Source organism: Strongylocentrotus purpuratus, unplaced genomic scaffold (assembly GCF_000002235.5).
Source record: "Strongylocentrotus purpuratus isolate Spur 01 unplaced genomic scaffold, Spur_5.0 spur5_scaffold_10, whole genome shotgun sequence".
NCBI lineage: Eukaryota > Metazoa > Echinodermata > Echinoidea > Camarodonta > Strongylocentrotidae > Strongylocentrotus > Strongylocentrotus purpuratus.
The window spans coordinates 3131131-3153370 of NW_022145595.1; the positions used below are offsets into that span (position 1 = coordinate 3131131).

The 22240-nt window shown below is 37.2% G+C and overlaps 1 protein-coding gene across 1 annotated transcript in view; it reads left to right on the forward strand.

Annotated features, from left to right (window-relative positions):
* Positions 1-2227: 2227 nt before the first annotated feature.
* The window catches only part of LOC581090 (proton-coupled folate transporter), a 33298-nt gene continuing 13285 nt past the window's right edge, over positions 2228-22240 (forward strand). Inside the window, exon 1 of the mRNA XM_011664704.2 lies at positions 2228-2569. The gene's annotated coding sequence lies outside the window, so the exon portion shown is untranslated. The remainder of the gene's footprint in view (positions 2570-22240) is intronic.

Consider the following 22240-nt stretch of genomic DNA (forward strand, 5'->3'; position numbering starts at 1 on the left):
AAGAATACCCCATCTTACTTTGCTGATACCACATCGTCTTAAGCTCGTATCAGTATTAGTATGAGCCAATATAAAGTTATTACTCTTTATTCAGTTCAGTATAATGCTTTTCCTCAAAAATAGTTTCGCTATTATGTTAGGGTTGAGACGCTAAGAAATGGTTTCAAATGTACGTTACACAAACCCTGAACCATTGCATAATGATGGTGGTTCTCTCTCTCTCTCTATTTATTTTAATCATACATTATCAACTACGTAGAAAGCAGCAACAGAAAACTTAGGGTTATCTTGGATAGGTGAAAGTGAGAGTTAAAAAGAAAGTCATGTAAAAATGGCGCTTCGCCTCCCCCCCCCCCCCCCCCCCCCCGCTTATTCACCGACAGACAGAGTCGGTGCAAAAATTTTCCGGCTTGCTGATTCGCCTTTGACCCCCCCCCCCCCCCCGGCTGGATCCGCCCCTGGCTATATCACTGATAATGAAGGCATGAACGTTAGTTCACATTATACGCTAACCCAATGTTTGGACTAAATCTCCGTGTGACAACACGTCAGCCTCAAATCTCAGGCTGTATGGACAACGAAATTCGGTTGAAACCGAATCTGATTTGGATTTCTTTGTGGAGGTCTGTATATCCACTCCGCCATTATCTATTGCTATTTAAACATTGCTCACTCCATTTAAATTCAAGCTTTCTGTAACAGGTGGTTTGAAGTATCCGATCATTGATTTCAGATATCTTCGCCCAAAATCTCTTAAAGGCATCGTTTAACATTGTTAAATCTGGGTGTATGGACCTACGTATTACCAGTGTCTGTGATATGGTGTAACATTACAGCCCTAGAAAATCGCGCTTCAAAATGGTCATAAAGTGCCTCAAAAAGCAAAAATCTTTGAGCGACCGGTTTTACCATACCCATTTTATCCAATAGATTGTAGTGTTGTAAAAAAAACGTTAGGAAAACGAAAAATGAAATTTCGATTTCCAATCATAAATATCTTGATAATCAGACAAGACGATCGGCTTGTAAAAATCATTGGATTCCTAACTGACATAAAGGTTTATAATTATGATTGCAGCACGAGCTAAATCCAGGATTTTGTTTCAGAATTTGAGGCAATGTTACCGAGTCACTTTAACGTGTCTAATGCCATATGGCATACATTTCTGGAAAATCCCTGTTCCAGTTTTATGGATCTGTATCTTATTAACATATTTGAGACCTACCGAAGGTAATCCTCCCCACCGTCTACCTTGAAATATCATTTTGTGAATCAATATACCATGATGAGATCGATATAATCCACAATCCATGTTTCAGTTCTTTCAATTTCTGATGAGAAGCTAAAAATACGTCTCTCTTACGAGAGAGAGAAACAGGTACATTCAAAATCGGATTATTTTTCATACACTGATTGGATTTACTTTGTGATTTTTGTTCTCGTCAGTGTTGAATACACACCTTAAAGAAAATAATAATAGAAAACATGTAATTGACGATGGCCTAAAGCTTAGATCTTGTGACGGATTAGTTGGCTGAAAATACAGATATAGACTCAAAGATTATTATACCCAAAGAAGTACAATATCTTTATTATATTTTTTTAAAAGACAATACTATGTCAATTCAGATGTTTAGTACATGTATGATACATAGAATAAGGAAACAATCTAATTAAAGTAGGCCTATGTACAATATATTGTTATGAAATTTGTATTTAGTAACAAGTTTGAATATACCATCGGCAATCGCAAGGCCTTCCAGAAAGTCAACCATAGCCATTTTCGAAAGCATTGAGCATCGCCTATTGAAATATGCGACATGACAGTACATTATTACAATCCTTTGTAAATTCTATAGCCAATACTAGAGGTCATGGAAACAGCCCTAGAGTCTTTTTGTTTAGAGTCTTCGAGGTCTTTTTAGTATCCTATTATCAGACTAAAAGAAAAGAATGTGTATCGAGAGAACGGCACTAAAAAGTAGTTCCAATAATTACTCGAATGGCGCCGCAAGTAGTGGTATATTCCATCTATCTTGATCTATATGACGTTCTGTCGACATTCGTTTTAGCAGGTTTCCGGTATGCGCGCGCACCTTCCATTATGTGTTTTGTCCGTCTGAGCGTTACGCTAATCCAGCCGCTAAATCACGCGCACGATCGAATAGCTGATTTTCAATCTTTATTGAATGAGAGGACTTTACTACTCATTAAGCTTCCACCCAACCCCGTCATCCATATCTCGCTCCAACCGGCCCTCGACTGAGAGCGGATTTGCCCGGACCTTAACGCAGGCTTAAAACCATTGTGGTACGACTGCAAAAACGCGAATTGTTTTTAGCTTGGAAGACAGGTGTTCCTTTGCCGTGCGATCCAAACTGTTGCACGGAGTTATTCCATCGGCTTGAAGAAGAAGATTTAGTGAGGAGAGAGGAAAGGAGAAGAGACATTATTTTAGGATAAGGAGTTCTTTTGGGGGAAGCGGGAGGCTTGTGGTGTTTCGGTTTTAGATTTCTAACATTGTGTGTTGACTTTTGATATTGTCGAACGGAGGATTTGGATTTAGAGGTAAGTACTGAATTATTGTTGCTTTTTCACCAATCCTTTTAAGTCGGTTTAGACTATATTCATGTTCAAAGGAAAAGAAAATAGGTAACGTGCTGGTTTCTTTTCGATACTTCTTTTTTTCTAAACCAAGATATTTTAATACATAATGCAATAATATCAATGGAGAATTAAGGTTTAAGTCTCCACTACTTCCCACTTTGTGCTTTTGCAAGATCATTTTAACTGATGGGAAGAAAAAAGAAATGCCACCAATAATTGTCAAATGTACTGAATTAGAATTCACACTATCAAAATACTAAGTGCGTAACTGAACAAATATTAAGAGCACGGGAGAACTCATGTAGTTTTATTCTAAGTCCTTTTCCCAAATAAGTAAACCCTAACTTACGTTCCTCTATTTCCCGTTCAAAACGATGTCCTGTGTATATAGGAGTCGAAGAAAAATCTCTATGAAAGATACTTGTATGTATGTTTCGTGAAAAACACTACAGTATGTTTATCTCAGAAAGTGGTCATAAGTAGAAAACAGCTTTTATAATTTGTGTAATGCTGACAAAAGATATGTGTACTTTTTTGTCAAGGGAATGAGGGAATAAGACTATATAGAAATAATATATTTTTCAGGTTGGCTACAGATCATTTAACAAGAATGCATGTTTCTCAATGTTTGTGTTACTTGTGGCAATATCACTGATACTTTTGAAAAAGCATATCTTGCTTAAAATCTGTTGGTCATCTTTCTTTTAAAGAAAGACGTTATCTAACAGTGAAACGTCAGATTTAGGTCCTCTCCGAGAGACTTGTTGACAAAATCAAGTAGGAAAAACCCGATAAATATTTTCCTCTTGAGAAAAAGATTCACTTTATATTTTTATAGAGCATGAAAGTGATAGGTATATATAGAAAAAAACACCGACCGTGCTTTACACGTTTTAAGAGATTGTTCTTTCAATTTTGCCTTATAAGTGTCGTGTAAATTGTATTTTGAGTAACACATTCATTCGAATATTACACAAAATCATGTACAATTGTAAATTATTTATCAACATAAATCTAAATTATCATTATTTTAGTGAGAAATCCAGGGTTGAGCACATTTCTTGGATAAGAAAAACAACAACATAGCATTATCGGAAGATCAAACGTTCTTACTCGGCATGCTCGGGTTAATATCGTACTGGTTTATAAATTGAGACATTCGAACTAATCATCGATTCATGATGAGTGCTACAGAAACATCAATGAGTAATGAATAAAAGCACAAATTGTTATGATTATTGTTATCACTCGAATAATAACCAGAAAATATACCAGAACATTATGGTGTGTAATTCAATTCACTCTTGCAGCTGTTTTTTCGGATTTGCTCAATCGGATCCATATAAGATCGTGATGGTGCTGCCAATCGCTGGGCAGTCGGTCCGCCCCCCCCCCCCCCCCCCACTCAGTGTTATTTAGGGTACGCATATGTATGTTCCCTCCTTTTGAAAACTCCCCCCTAAGTCCGGTGTGTAAATAGTCAATACGGGCCGGATTTTTGTGTACTACGAGCCGGACTTTGGTGCGTGAAAAGTACTCCTTTATCAGACATTTTGGGAACACGCATGGTATCCCTCCGTTTAAGGAGTGGGGGGGGGGGGCGGGAGTCGGTAGGAAGAAAAACAATATATACAAATCTTTACTCCAGTTTCAAAGAGACTGCACTGGTCGATGAAGCTTGCGTAGAACTCAAACTTTTTTTGGTTCGGGTTTACATCTCAATGTCCACACACTACTTATTCCAATGTGTTTGCCACTACTTGCTGAAGGCATGGAAAGCGACAACCACAATTCTACGCTCCCCATTTGGATAATGGTAATGTTATGTGGACTTAATATTTCAATTTTTCTGAATAAACTGAATAAAGTGATTATCAAAGTCCTAATCAGATGTTCTGAATACCTTCATTACCTCTCATCCACTCTAATATTCAATACAATAGTTATCGGTCATGCATAAAACTAACACACACTTTGCATAAAGATACCTCTGTGGCTGTTTCTATATCAAATGAACAAACTATTTTGAAAAATGTACATACAGTGTACATGTGTATATATTTATATATATATAAACATGAAATACATGATCCTATACATATTTTAAAATCTTGCCAGCATAGACAGTCATGACAGCGGGGGATTATGAGCTTTACAAACTAGATATCATTCGTGTATTAAGAACAAAACAGCATGTAATATTATCAAGCTTTGCACCAACTACATTTTGATGGATTATGAGCTTTACAAACTAGATATCATTCGTGTATTTAGAACAAAACAGTATGTAATATTATCAAGCTTTGCACCAACCACATTTTGATGGATTATGTTGATGGATAATTCTTGAAAATCAATCGGAAGTGCTGTATAACGTGTGTAGGGTAGATGACAAGCAATCGGCTAAAAATCGTTTGGTGTCGAAATGTTAAGAAAAAATGTCCTACGAGATAGGGAAAGAACGAAGAATCAAGAATTCGACAAGTTGAAGAACAATTGACTTTACAGCATAGAACAACTTAAGGTTTAACCACTTTTAGTGAAGTCGGTGGAATTCTAAATCATTCTTTTACTGAAACGTAGGAATTCCCAATAAATTGTAAATAGATTTACGATGCAACAGTCTAATTTGAAGCAGTATCCAGTTGAAGGTTGATAGTGGCAAGGCATGTTAGCATTCTAATATATATGTGTAGGTGTATGTACCATCGTTTCACCATTGCAGACGGTTTAATTTTGCTTATCAAGCCTCTCTCTCTCTCTCTCTCTCTCTCTGTCTTTTCCTCCACCCTCCATTCTGTGTAGTGTATACCACTCTTCAATGTGTGAAAAGGGACTGAGATGGCGCTCTTTTAACACTGAATTTCCTTTATCCATGTCTTTAAAAAAATTAATGTGATTTTCTCCTTTTTTGCCCAATTTTTTTCTTCAAGAAAACCTTGTAGTAATATTGTGAGTAAACAATTTTCAACGAAGGAAAATCGAAGCTGATAAGATAGAAATTACATTTGGTGAAAAATATATAATAGGGGAACAATAATTGTAATCAATTCATTTGAAAATACTAAAAATATAGCAGTTGACAAATCTTTTTCATTTATGAGAAACCTTCACCTAAGAAGAGCATCAACTTATTTATGCAATTTGCGTTCTGGCAATTGTGGTAAAAAGGATAATAGCAGGCGAATGAAACGATTCATCACCACACACACCTGGGAAGGAAGCATCCATAAATTTGAATACATTTACTTGATAAATGACTTTCATAATAAAATGGCGATGCCTATGCCGTGTTGACAATCTGTACATTATTCTTACTTTATGCCTCTCTCTTACACTTTGGAGGGAAATCTTGTAAATTAATGGGCAAGAATATAATAAATCTCTCGAATAGTAAGGTCATTTTTCCTGTAAATCATTATCTTCAGCCGTAATGGTGATCGAAAATCCCGCAAGTAATTTGCTTTATTAATATATAAAAGTGACTGGTATTTGAAATCTTACAAAACTAAGTAAATGCCGCAAGTTTATCAGATTTGTTTTCTTATCAATCTGAATTCATATCCTGTGGTTTGGCACTCAATTTTGCTTGGAACGTTTATCTGACTTTGACCATAAACGTGATCAAAAATCCCGCAAGTTATTTACTTTATCAATCTATAAAAGTGACTGGTATTTGAAATCTGACAAACTAATTAGAGGTGGCGTGGTTCAGTGGATACGTCACCGGACCGTAGATTACAAGGTTCGCGATTCGAATCCCACCGCGGCACTAACGCCCTTGTGCAAGACATTAATCTACATTTTCCGTGCACTCTTCATCCAGGTGAAGTAAATGGGAACCCGGTAGGAAGAAATTCCTTGAATGATTTGGCGCCTTATCATGGGGGTAATAAAGTGATATTTTGTATCAAGCACAGTAGTAGTGCAGTAATTGCGCTATATAAATGAACCTATTGTTGTCATTGTTATTACATGCTGCAGGTTTGTTAGAGTTATAGGAGTAGCATGATGCCCACATGCCCACAGAGAAACTACTGTAGTTAAATAACTTACTATTTTTGTAGTACATTGTACATCTACAATGAACGACAGATTCCAATAACCTAGATTCCTGTTCCTTTCGGGTCGATAGTTTGGAGGTGTCGGGGTTTAGTGGTTCACGCACTTAACTCTCAATCTAAGGGTTGAGGATTCGAATCATATCCCGGCAGTAATTTCTTTTGGCAAGACATTGATCCTCATTTCCTACTCTCCATCCAGGTGTAAATGGGTGCCTAGGAATCGTTGCAGTAAAAAGTATAACATGGTCCTCAGGAATAGAAGTTTTAATACTGAGATATTATTAAATAGAGCTTATAGCGTGTATAATACCCCATCCTATCCGTATTAGATAATAATACATAAGTCAGGTCAAGTGAAAAGAGGAGCAAAACACATCGAAAGGTCATGTGATCAGTATTCACAAAGCTCCATACAGCTGTTACCTAATCAATAAAGACGAGTGTTCTTGAGACTCCTAAGAGAGAGAGGTTTCCTAGATCTGCCTTGCGTTAGACACAGGGAGGGGCTGGGTCGGAAGTATCCTTAAACACCCCCCCCCCCCCACCCCCCCCCACCCCTCATGATAGAGGAAAAAATGATATAAAATCTCCTTAAGAGTATGCCTAAAATAAAGTTGCATTTTCCAAAACCCTTTTTGTGCTTTCTACTGAATGAAATTTGATGTGTGCCGCTGCCACTACTCATAATACTAAAACTAAAAGTGAAGAGAATTCTTTATTTTCTTTCAATGTGTAACTAACATATGCCTATTTCGGAAACGCAGTTCATGATGTATATTATGTGCACTTTTAAACTGATGTTTGTGTTGAAGGTTTATTGGAGACATAGCCGTGTATTGATTAAAGTCCATGAAACGCTTGGTTCTGTTCATTAAAACATCCAGTGCAATGGGTTAATGACGATGACGTCAGAGTTTTTGACGGGTGAACTAATCAACGCCACTATTCAATTACCATTTATTTTCTAATGAGATGTAAATACACCACAGTACGATTTTAACGATCCAAATCTGGGCCACAGATTCCTTTTCACAGCAAAATACGGACAAATTTCTCGATTTAAAAACAACACCCGGAGAATGAAAGCATCTTTCAATTAGAATATTTGTGTTCGAGGATACATTATATTGATTTTGCACTTAAAAAGCAGGCCTAATTATTGCGGGTGATATTCCGGTTTGGAGTATAAAATGCTTTCTGATGGATTATGCTATATCAGAACAAAACCCGTATATCAATGGGTAGATCATCTATAGGCTTATTCTATGTTGTTCTAACTAGGAATAAGTCAAACCTTGCAACAATGCGTAAGTCTTGTAAAGATAAATCTCAATGTTTTGAGATGAATCACTTTGCCAGCATGCAGTCCAACATCGTGAATGCATGTTTTATTTTTTTCTCAACGAGAACATGAATGATACACGTCAAATGGTCAACAGAGATTTAAAGCATACCAAGCTTGAGAAATCAAGAATGTATGGTACCTTATAATGTAGATAACCATTTCTATATCCACTTTGTATACCATCTTTATGATGGCGACAATCATCTGCATTTATGTTTTACATTGTACTTGGAATTCGATATCGCAAAATAAATATTGTACATGCTAAAAGAAAAGAAATCCGACTTAATTTTGTGTACGGATATATGCTATGTCAGGCAGATATAATATACGCTTAGGTGTTGATGTACGATCTAAATCAATCCTTTCATGAAAACATATCACGCTCAATTTGCTGCGAAAGCAAGCCCTCTCAACTCTACAAGATTTGCCAAATCGCGAAGGTGAGAAAAATCCATGCCAGGAGTTGAACGCACCTAGAATCAAGAGCCCGGTATATACTACGAGTAATCACTACTTTAGAGGAGGCATGTTAAGTTCATTGGCAGGATAGTTTGGATATCCTCGGAGAATTGTAACGTGAAGATCATTGTTTTTAGGATAACACTTTCACCCCCTTTCAAATCTTTTCCTCAGAGGGGGTATACAATTTATTCGTTTTCACAATTTTATGCAGAATCACTGATCGCTGTCGTAAGCAATCAGGCTTAATTTTCCCAGGACACTTGTCGCGTGTTAAAAGGGAGCTCATGGGACACTTCATAATGGAGATAAAATATTAACGCTCATATCTTTCTTTTAGTGACACGAAAATCGAGAGCGTGCAATGCTTTATCTCATTTTGCTTAAAAGGGTCAGTTCTGAAGGTGTTGTAGTTCTCGCTTAGAAATCAGGAGAATAGGTCAGCGGAAGGGGTGTGGAGATTTTCTATTAGAGTTGTCTGTGGGTGGGATCGTGAGGAGTTCATTGATTTTATTGTCGTAGCGAAATGAATCGAATGAAGTTCAAAAGTACAAGGAAGCCACTTTCATTAGTATTGTTAATATTATCATCCCAGAAAATCGATGATCCTTTGTGTAAGATTAAGATTACTCTTGGAGATTGTGGTTTTGTTAATACTGCGCCCAAACATTAGATGTGCATCATCAACAATCTTCATAAAACCTCACCTTACTCAGTTTCAACAATCCTCTCCATCAATCCGGTGGAACTATAGTCCTCCTGACTTTACAAATACATATTGCATATTCAGAACATGATTTCTAATATGCGATACAATTATAGAATAGTGAAATTACACGTTGGTTTCTCGAAAGTCTTTGCGATCATGTTCCAAGCATTTGTAACGGGGTTATAACATCCCCTCTTTCATAATGACGGTACATTCTACATACAAAAGCTAAGATTACCATATTGACCTTTCTTCAGATAGATTTCATGAGTATCCATCGTATGATGGGGGTTCTTATCGAGCAAAAATTTAGACAAATTTCCCATATTATCATCATCACAATCATATTGACCCTCACACTCACCTTCATCACCACCACCATCACAATCATTGACTTTTCCATTTGGGCATTGTCATGATCGTGCTACCCCTCCATCCACTCGCTAGCCCCCCCCCCCCCCCCCCCCCCCCCATTCACCTTTACCAACATTTCTCCTTATCATTCTGCTCACTTTGGTATAATTTAAGTTGGCGTTATACCCGAGGTGATAGGAACATGCTGTTAACACGCCAAACTCCCGGACTGCATCGCTATTCCCACCTGTCTAAATCAATGATCGCTCACCGGATTGATCATATCCCCCAAAAGCCCAAACGTTAACACAAACACCATAAAGCATTTAAAAGCTTCAAGAAACCGGAGAAACGCGAAAGCTTTTACCCGCAATTTAAACTGTTGCGCATTCTCTATGAGTTAGCACCTGCGCACAATGCGACATGTGCCAGAGAAAGTGTTGTCTGTGCGAACATTCCCTCCCAAAAAGAATTGCCGGTTTTATATGCACACTTCCATGCATATTTCGATTACGATCACTCTATAGAGATGAGAAGTAATTACCATTGCACTTAAGCTTGCATTACTGAATTATTGTTCGATGTGAATTTAAGTGCAAAGCCTGTTATCGATATATCACACCGTTTCTCATTTTGCCCCAAGATAAAACGCGGTTTTTTCTTTCATCAGCTCTTATAAGAGGTGCGGGGAGAAAATCTAGTTATTATTACCAGGAAAATTAGGCAATGGAGACATGCAGGATGCACCTTCACTCAAGCTTTTATCATTTCGTCAACATTTCTTTGTATATGCATATTATATTCATGTATATCCATAAGTCAAATATGCTGCATTCATAATGAAAACTATTGTGTTTAGGAAATTTACATTGTGGGTGCAATATTGTTCGCAGAGTTAATAATAATTAAAATATCATACCATACTCGTTTTGCACATATCACAAACGACGGTGTCCCTTGTATATGCGTTGTAATGGAGAGTAGAAAAGAAGAATGAGTTACGCTCAGCATACTTCCTTCCTTGTTAATTGGAAGATGTTTTTCTAAATAGAAACATTTTAAAACGTGTTATAAAGATTTCAACAATATCACATTATTTTTAATTAAACAACCCTCGTACCTGGGTACAAAACATAGAAATAAAAGACAATGAAAGCATAATCAGATGGTAAATACTGGAAAATCGAAAATCAATATTAAAATGAGGACATGCGGCAGCTTTTCGTCTCGAACCCATCGGAGTAAACCATATTATTAAACAACCAGGAAAAACACAATATTATCTGGAAACTTCTTTCTTTTCTTTGTTTATTCTTATATTACAGAAATAAAAGTAAAATATGTTCGTTCTGTACTATTTTCTAACGGATAGGACGTAATTTGGAGACATTCAGAAAGTATACTTAGGCCTATACCAAAATAACAAATACAGTATGGGAGAAAAGGAAAACATTACCTTGATTTAAACCGACATATCTTTGTGATAAGTTGAAGATAAAGGTGAGTTCTGGTAATGCGATTGCATTGTGAAAAAAGATGTGGAATGGATCAGAAACAGTTGATCATGTAGCATGTAAGTATTGGTGTGTACTGCAAGGTTCTGGAGTCATCAAAATGATAATAAATTTGGCTGAGTCTTGGTAAATTAACAAGCACTGTACACAGAAAGCTATATATGGGACAACACACATGGTGTCGGGGCTAGTACGACCTTGATTTCCTTGTCTTTCTATGCTCATTACTCAGCCAGTATACACTTTCTTCCAAAATTGTTTGGCACATGTCATTTATTTGTAATCTTGAACCTTCAGTGTAAGTTTCGTTTGATTCTGTAAGAATTAATTTTCTTTTTTTTATTTTACCAGAACTGGAGTTTATCTTTAAGAACACGATTGCACATATTTCGAGAAATCCACTCGAGGGCAAGTTCAATACCTACATAGAAACCATGTTCGGGTTACGTAATACCTCATTGTCATGTTCCCACATTTTATTAGGAGACGCACAAGGCCATTGAAATTATCTCAGGTTGATTTTTCGAAAGTAGTTGTTATCGTGTTTCATAGATTTAATGAAAAAAATATTCCCGTGTTAGCATATCATGATATATATCTAGCATGACACCTTAATCAATGAAATCTGGCCACCTGGACAGCTGAGCAGCTATGTATTCGTGATTCATGTCAAAGCTGCCTCTGCCAAAGTTGTTCATGAAATGGATGGTCAACATCTATTCATGTCTGGTTGAATGATCTTCATTCCAACTGAATGCGTTCACACGGAAATGGAAGCAGCTCCTGAACACCACTCGACAAAAATCTTGGCAAAGGCGATTTGGACACGCTTTTAAAATGACCGTTGCTCAGTCATCCTTGATCTTGCGTAAATGCATGAGAATCCTATCGAATGAAAGGAATCCTCGTTCAGTCGTACCATTAGGGTTTGGTGTAACTGTAAGTTCACTTTCAAACAATGTTATTTGACTACAATCGACCGATTTGCTATTCCCGTTCTGGAATTATATATCAGAACTGCATATTCTGATATTGCCATGGTCGCAGCTACCATGGAATGACCTTACCGCCGAGAGCACCGGTGAATTTTGAATATTCAAATTTCTCGAAAGCAGAAGTGTTTTAGGGGCTACATTTTCCAGTGCGTAAAAAAATCAACAGGGGCATCCAAGTAAGCCTTTATCAAGGAATTACTATCCATCCAATTTTCAAAATTCCCAAAATTTGCATTACCTTTATGTCGTAACTAATTAGTGTTTACTAAATGAAATCCTAATAACCTTTTGACTTTGAAATAACATCGAGTTCAAGGTAGCGCTTGTTTATTATAAACCAATCGTTTTGTAATCACCCGCGCGCGTCATGCAGTCCCACGTGAACATTTTCATGTCACCGTTGGTACCGCAACTGTAATGAATAGATGCATAATTCATCGAATCCCAAAGTAGAATTCGGGCGTGAAATTAATAAACTAGAAAAACGCCCGACGATGTCTTGCTCGGAAAGTTTACATAACCTTGGCATCTAAACGCCATTCACCTTTGAGAGGGTTCCATGTCAGGTCGCCCAATGTCAGCCCGCCCCCTTACAAAGTCGCCCTCAATTGGTCATGTCGCCCCCCGATTTTGGGGGGCGATTTTGGGATTCTTTGTCAGCTCGCCCCAACTTTTTTGGTCATTTCGCCCCCTAGTTTGTTGTTTTAATTTGATGTCTTTTACAAGTTCAAAGTCACCCTAACCCCAGGACACCGGGCCCCGCGTTATCCTATACACCGGGTCTCAATGACAATGACAATGACAATTTATTCTTATGTCACCCGCATTGGAGTATTGGAGAAGTTTACAATCAGTTTGAATTTGACAGTAAACTCTGTAAAATATACAATACAAATCGCATTGGTAAAGATGTCGCCGGAGATTCCGTGTGATGCGTCTTGTACGACATTACATGTATGTGTTTATTCTCATTCATCAAAAACTGAAAAATATCTTGAAATGAACATTTAATAAGGTTAACGACACCCGCAATAATTATTAGTCCACGGTCATGTTCTAGGTATTTTTCACTTTTAGATGAACAAATGAATAAAATGTGTATGCCGTATCGGGCATATTGCGCGAAACCGCCATCGTGTGATATAACTTGTAGTCATTTCTAAACACTGGAAAAGACAGATTTTGATTACAAAGATTTGATTAAAAACATAATGACGTCAAAATCACATTTCGGAAATTGATTTTGTTCTAATTTTTGTTGGTATTACATATCTTTATACTTTACTGACTGGAATGATTTAGGCATAAGGTTAATCCACTAGCATATATTAAGGTATGCGAAAGCTCTCTTTCGTTGCCATATAGGCTTTGTAAGCACACTATGAGAAAATATGTATATGGAATCTTGAAAAGCTTGTTGTTTTGTAAGTATACGTCCACGGTTCAAACCTAATTCTACATCTAGCTAATATCGGTGATATGAATAAGTGGTCAATCTGCAAACTGTACACAATCACCATTTCGGTTTTGATATCATTATGAAACAGAATATCAACTGCATGGCCGTGGAGAAGGTAATTCCTTTTCATGTTAACTGACCAGGCAAAAGGGATGTCCAAGCGATAACCCACCTGCTTTGATGGTAACATCAAGATCAAAAATCGAACAAATTTAGGAAGGCATTCATGCCAAAGCAAAGACCTATAGGGGATGTATGGTTATTGATTAATTTTATTTGGTCACTTTCGTTTCATAAATCACATGATCATTATAACAAGAAAAATATTCCCGGGGCGTACATCCTATTGAACAGAAGATGCATGAAAGGACTGCGGTTTGATACTGTTTCATTTTGAATTGAGATTATTAGGTACACAATTTTAGCTACTGAATACTACTACTAATAATAATATTCCGCTTTTATATAGCGCCCAATACATCGATACAACGATGTGCCTAAACGCTTTACAGATTTATTATTACCCCGGTCATCGGATTCAGGCGTACCCGCACACAATGTATGCACATTCTCCACTCCCTGTGGAGCATTCCAGCCAGTCGCATTTACATGCGCACACTTGCTCATCCAACCACGTGAACTTTCGCATCCTACCGGGTACCCATTTAACACCTGGGTGGAGAGTAGCAAGTGCAGGGAAATATCTTTTCAAATGATATTAGGGCCGTGTCGGGATTCGAACCCTCGACCTTCGCCTCTCCAGTTAAGCGCCTCAAACCACTGAATGGAAGCATACAAAAGGAACCAGTGACACCGCCTCATGTGTATATAATAATTATAATGATAATAATAATTTGCACAATTGATTCCTGACAGATATGGTTAGCATGGACACAATGTTTCATTATGAAAATTAGTTAAGGATGTAATTTAACTCGAATCTTCAGAAGGATCTTATTCAATCTTTTAATTACTCATTTACTAATGACTCTCCTGTTAATGATACATAATTTTGCAGTCCATAAACCTTACCATACAGTCCTGTAATCTTCTCTTTTGATTCTTTTGATGGAATCTATATTGTGACGTCATTACAAATTGGACTACAGGTGTTTTTTTCGTGCTAGAAGGCTACTTCATATCGTTAAGCCCACGTCTCCCAAATCACTCATTCTGGGCTGAACCGATCAGACTCAATTTAAAACCTCATCATCTCTATATCACGCGCACAATCTCAATTTGCTACGGTAGCTGTAAGACGACAAACAACACAGCGCCAAAGAGAAGCAGGATGGCGGTTGCGCAAACTTTCATCAAATCGTTTTTGCACAATAAGCCTCGCTCTCAGGCTCTATATGACAAGGTTGGGGATGTGATATGCAGAATGGAGTGGTTTATTAGTAGCACGTGCTGATATAAATGACGTTTTCATTAAATAAATGTTTGCTAATGCGAATATGAGATATGTATCGCATGATTGCTTTAGGTTCGCAGCCATCGGTTCGCTCTAAGCCTAATTGCAAATTCACATCAATTGAAGTCCTGTTGACCAAAATTAATCTTCTATTCATGCCGGTAACATAGGTATAATATTAAAATCGTTGACAACCCGAATGATGGTTAATTGGATTCTACATACATATGACATTCAGGTGTCAGAAACAGACATTGAGACGACACGCCAACGCTAATAATACCCATTAAAACTCAAACAATTAAAATAATATTTCTTTTTTCCTCCTTCATATTTATTTAATTCCGATTGTCTTCAGGTCGGTGTTGAAATGTCAACTGTTTCCTGTAATTAGTAAGTAAGTAGAAATTAGGTCTCAAATTGAACAAACTTTGGCTGAGAACTTTTACTAAAACCATTTTGCAAATTGAGAATGATCCTATCTGTTTGGATTGAAATTAATCAAATTTGAATTTGAATTTGAATATATGCACAAGATGACTTCGAAAGCAGCTTGCAGATGTATTGCTGACGTGGGCATATATTTAAGGGTAATGATGCCTTGCTACGAAAATTCTCTCTACGAGATAATTTCATGATACAATTCGAAGTAAAATTGATGTATGATTTAAACATAACACGAGCGCAAATCAGCTCAAGGGCAATTTTAACACTCTATTATAGAGGCTGTTCACACCGGCAGAGATAGCGCGCTAGACCGCGCTATCTCTGCGGTGTGGAAGGTACAACGTCGTTTCGGTCCGCCCAACAGCGAGCCACGGCAAGCCAAAACGGCGTGCCACTGGAGCACCTCTTGGGGGTGGTCCACGAGAGAGAGCGCGGTCTAGCGCGCGCTAGAAAAAAGGGGGTGCTACGATAGACCGCGCTATCTCATTGCGGTGTGAACAGCCTCATATATCCCATATAAATCGTGATCGGATTACGTAACATGTCATTGCAATGCTCAAACTTTTCAATAGTTAATAGACGAGCCTACGGTTGATTTTTCGGAAGCCTTTGTCATCTTGTTTCATTCGTAATGCACATTTAATGACGCCATTTAAGGATGATCGTCTATATCCTGATTTCTTTTTTTGCGAATCTACGGCAGATATGAACATACTTTTGGACCGGGCGTCATAATACAGCGCTAAGATCCAAATTCAAAATGGATTTGTATATCATTTCTGGCATCATGCTATATGAAACCATGTTAGCTACACTAGACTGCAAAATCTCACCTAAGAAACATTTTGACCTCAAGTTCACGTAAAACTTTGCCGCAAAATCACTTGTAATTTGTCCAGGCTGCTAATTCACGACTTAAGTTCAAATAACGGATGCGCTGTATTCATTTTTTAGTGTGGAAATTATGAAGCATTTTGATCATCGTTTTCTCCCACTTGATGCTCTTCTAACTCTTCCTTACATTTCATTTTGACAGCTACTTACATGCATGCACGCCATGGCGCTCAAGACAGAGCACATGTCATGTTAAAACACCAAGTGAATCTGCTCTTGTGCTTGTAATGAAAAAATGCTTTAAAATTTATATTTAGAATGGAGAAAGGAAAAGTGTATTTTTTGTGTGTCTCCTAAATGATGTGCTTGTCGAGAGTACATTCTTTATATTCTCAGTGCCCATTAAAATCAGAATGAAGTGAAGAAATCAATGTTTGTCACTAACGATATGGAACTAGAAGGAGAGCATGGGGAAATGATGATGATAAAGAAGGAAGAAGAAAAAAGGAAGATGAATATATTGAAGAAGAAAAGGAAGAAATTGACAATGATGATGATGATGATGGTGATGAGGATGATGATGATGAATAAGGAGAAGATAAGAAGAAAGAGAAGGAGAAGGAGAAGAAAGGGAGAGAAGAAGATAGAGGGGGCAGAAGTGGGAGACGACAGATAGAAATGAAGGTGAAAAGAAGAAGAAGTGGGAAAATACAGAAAGGAATGAGGGAAACGATGAAGACAAAAACACTTTATAAAGAAGAAAACAAATAAAAGAATTGGAAAAATGCATGAACATGAAGACGAAGGAACATGAGATTGACGTTTCATTTCAGTTCATTTCAAAAGTCACGAACATTAGTTTCTAGTTTGAGGGACAGTAAGGCACTATTATTTCATTGCTTAATTTGCATTGCTTGTAGACATTGGACCTTATCTCAACATTACTGGAATAACAGTGGTATCATATAAACATATCAAATTGTGCGAATCTTCCCGATGATCGAAAGATTAGAGAAAACAGAAAGAGAGAGTAAGAGGGAAAAGATGGAGAGATGAGGTGGAGACCTGTGCATAGATAAGATAAGATAATGAAAAGACAGACGGACATATTGACAGGCAGGGAATGTAATATGAGAAGAGCAGAGGTAGAGCGAGACGAAGAGATGATAGTAAGGGTCAGATATCTACAGAAGACAGAGAGTGGGAGAACAGAAGTAGAAACGAAAATATGAAAAGCGGAGAGGGATGCGGACAAACAGATGCAGGAGAGAGAGAGAGAGAGAGAGAGGGAGAGAGTGGAGAGAAAAGATGGGAAATAGAGAGATATCATTTATGAACGGTATACTGTATAGGCAAAAAGGAGATATATATGGACAGGAACAAACAGGGAGGGGAAAGAAGAGAGAGACAGAGACAAAGAGAGAGAGAGAGAGAGAGAAAGAACGAGGGAGAGAAAGAGAGAGTGAGAAAGAGAGGAGAGAGAGAGAGCCATGTAGAAATAGATAGCAGAGACAGAGCCGGGGATAGAATAGGAAGAGATATTGTCAAAGAGTTTGATTACAAGTTGGTCATCAAGATAAAAGAAAGGTTATATCATTTCATCATTTTTTGGTAACATTTCAGATCTCGAAACAGAAAGCTTATCTGTTTGTATTTGGAGTCGGAGGTTGTCAAAAGAAGGGTGAAGAGTTGAGATGATTGTCAAGAAAAGGTGAAGAGTTGAAGTGATAAAAGAGAGAAAATTTGACACGCATCTTTGATACGCTCCTCTGCCAACGAACCAAACCTAGATCAACAGACGACCAAGTAGCTCGTATCACCCTCGCGCAATTTGGTCTCTGCGTTAAGCCAACTAATCGTTGCCATGGTGACTTAATCAACATTTTAAATCAGCAACATCGTAGCCAATATTGTTGGTGTCGGGATGGATAGAACGGGGAGAAAAGGGAGAGCCGGGATGAATTTTCATTTCGTGATTTTTCTTTAGATGTTGTTTGTCAGCAATTGGAGTGTTCCGCAAACATCTCCCGCGGAAATTAACGAGGCCTTTGACGCTGTATGTGGATGTTGTTTGGGTTTTTCGTGACATTTGTTGGAAGCTAGATTGTATCATCAGTGAAACTAGAATAACAGTATAGATACAATCAGATTATGACATTCTTCCCGGAATCTGTGGGCCGCTGTGTTTCTTATTTTACTCATGATATATACACTCGTACTGATGAATCACCGCAAACAGTTGTCATGGTTGTGATAGTTAATTAGACAATGACTAATTTCCTTCTATCTGCGCCTACAGTTGGGATAGTAAATGTGTACAAAGTGCATCACCGGTTACTGAACAAAATAAAATATTTTAATTCTGGAATTTGTATCAGTTTTCATGTGTGTCAACTTTGTACTGCAGACCCTCTCTCTTTTTATTTTTATTTTTTTGTTCAATGCCTTTTCCCAATATCTTAGTTGAGCCACTGAATTATATAGCACATCCATGACTACGCTGTGTTTTGTTTTTTTTTCTCGTCATTTTTCATTCACCGCAGCAAGCGAATCATATTGTATGGTGGCCTCACAGAAACAAATCATCTCTCACTTTGGCGAATTAACGCCGTGATTATTACCATTCAATGCTCCCGAAATGAAGTATTTAACAAGTTAATTTGGCTGCCTGTTACTGTGACGAGGCACGCGCTAACAGAATTACTAGACTAGAACTCTCAAGGACTTTTCCATTCATACCTAAATGAAAGAATCGATAACCATCTGTACTGTGTAATGTTGATATATTACTTAGATGATGGGGACCAATTAATGTAGTTATAGCCAGGTAAATGTTACTTTAGATGGCTAATAATCTCGCCTGGTCGAGTTTTCATTTCAAAGTACACGAGCCCTGCCTACTCGCGGCTTATAGAAGAGGCCAAAATTAATTGGAAATGCAGTTGACGTAGAGTATTGATTATTAGGAACAATAAATGCTTCATTGATGGTGACTATACCGTGAGGAGATTGCCATGCATACATTAAAAGGTGTTATTTCTTCCTTTCATGCATGCAGGTGTTGTATTACACAGATTCCAAGAATCAGTTTATCGATACTGCTCTCCGTAAGCTGTTATAAGCTTATACACACGCTGACATTTTCTTCTTATATTTTCTTTCTGTGTTTATTTGGTTTCTGCTACCAGTTTCCTTACTTAACACATTATTGCAATAATGATCACGATATTGCCATGTCACAAGAAATATAATTACGTTATAGATCTCCTAGTTTTCTCCCCCAAAAATAGCGAGATAGAGCGATATCTATGCTTTTCTCAAGAAAGAATAATTTGACAGCCCTGCATTCATGAATTTATTAAGACAAACTTGCAAAATACAAGTAGTTTGTTCTCTGATTTTCTCAATAAAAATGATAATAAAAATGATAATATGAAAAGATCATGATTTTGTATAGCGACATTCAACTCAGAGTGAGTTATAAAAGAATTTTAACTACATTTTTTACATAGTAAATGCATTGTGAATAAGAAAATAAATAATATCTTCATGCATAATGAATATGAACTGACAGCCAAAAGCCTACACCTCACTGTAAATAATCTACATTTGAGATTAAAGATAGCACTGTTTCCTCTGATTTTCGACCATAATTTTAAACACGAAAAAGCTCAGAAAAACGACTGCCTGCATATCTTTGCAAATCTGACCAAAGTGAAACTGACAGCTGGAAGAATATTGCGCTCGGACGTCTGATCTTATACGCATAGAAAGTATAGTAACCTCTGCTACTGCTTTGCGAAGGGAAAGAGAAACAAAATAAATAAATTGGAAACATGTCCATATATTTCCAGCGACAGAGTGAAAGTAAGAGATGGAGGATGTAGAAGAGAATGACATTTTCCATGTTTATATGAAAACAAAGAAAACCATTGGAAAAACAGTATTCTGAGCGTGCTTGCAATTATGGAGAAACAACTGTGCCTGTTTCGAAGGCCGCACAGCAATCTTAAATTGATTTGAATTTAGTATCTTGGGGAATATGAAGAAAATGAAACAATGACATATTCCAATAAAACAGAATTTTATTAAAATTAATGTTATGCAAATTGTCTTTTTCAGCAAACTACGCCGCTGCTAGAATGTTCGGTAAATGTAATAGCCAACGAAATAGATTCGCTACCCATATAAAAGGGTTTGTTTTACAAGTAATCTTTTTGTTTGCCTTTTTGGTTAACACCGCTCCGTGATTCTGACACCATACACATTCAGTATGCGCATATATATCATTCAACATACCATTACACAATTCGAGCATTTTGTAATTTAAGATCAACATTGCCATGATTATTTTTTATTTTTCAAAGAAATCGATTGGGGTGTGTCTTATAGGAATAGCAATTTCAAAAATCTTTATTGGGAGCTTATGTGAGTCGTCAAAAATAATCAAGCCAAACCCTGCAATGGAACCATATACTTTTTAATCGTTTTTCCTGGTTGTATTGCATCCCTAAGTGTCATTATGTGAAGCCTCGGTATCTTTAACTGCTTCCCCAAATTACCTTTAGCAGTGGTGTCAACACTGTCATTGTGTTGTAGCATTATTACTACGCAACCAGCCCAGTTATTACAAGACAAACTCGACAACTAGCATGCACTCATGTATCTGTCTACTCGTCATTTCCTTTTCTCATCAATCGCCTCTTTATCGGGTCGGAGATTTCCATCAATCATTCACCAGGGGAAAATGTTTAAATAAACATTTTGAGCCGTTCCTTTATTTTTCCGGGAGAAACGGGGAGTTACTGCTTAATAAGTTACGTCAGGGATATTACGGTCTGCGCATGGGCAGATATAAAGATCATTTTGTACAAAACTGTAAAAACCCATCTAGATGACTGCTGGATCCGTGTTCATAAAAGTTATGCAATTATAATTCATTTATGCACCGGCGGTACAATCTATGATACACAGGTGATGCATTCTTTTCAAGAGGGCAAACATCAGGTATAAAAGGTATTCATGAAGCACCTCCATCACTTTGGCAGTCATTATTCTAAAGATGCACCAGGTGGGACTTCTCATATCTGAGCATAATTTTGTATGTGGGGGTCATTTTATACCCCAATCTCACCCACAACACCGACAACAGACTGAACAAACCATTACATTACCCCCCCCCCCCCCCCCATGGCGAAGACAACAAAGCACTAAGTGTATATTTATTTATAAAGGAGATAAATAAAATAATGAAGATACAAGTCATGGCGAGTTTTCTTGTGCGTTTGTCTTAAAAATGTTTGTCTGATCAAGAATCTACACTTTAAATCGACATGATAATAATGAATGCAAATCAATATAACGGGTAAACCATTGAGTAATATATCTAATAAAAGGAAAACGTATATATAACGCTAGGAAACTAAAAGGCTTTTAGCCAAGACGTGTTTCTACTTTCATTTCATTTTTACGCGTGTCGTTGATTCTCAAAAGGTATTTTAGAATCTCTGAATGTGCATTTTAATTCATTTCCGAGAAAAATGTGGGGGCGAGTGAGTCTCTAGGTAAGAAGTTTGAATTACTTTTGTAACGTAGACCAAAACACTTGTATCTTTAACATTAGGAGTGATACGACACGGGCTTCACGATAAAACAAACCAGGTTGATTACACCTTCAACCTCGGACAATCCTGAACCCATTTTCAAATGTACTTATTGTCCAAACCCTTGACAAATATTAACGAGTTCAAATACTAACAAAATAACACAATGTATTATTTAGTAAAAGAAATAGTGATACACAAAATGATAGTTTTGAAGAAAATAAAATTGAACTCCTTTCATCCTTGCCACATTTCTCTCTCTTGACTCCCGCTTCCATTCTGATAAAAATTTACCCCCTCCTAATCTCTCTCTCTCTCTCTCTATACAGCTAATAACTAAATATTATTCATACTTTTACAAAGTGTTTTTAATTGTTTAAGTATAGGCCTATGACAAATTAATTTGTTCCTTTTTATTTTTCTTGAGAATGT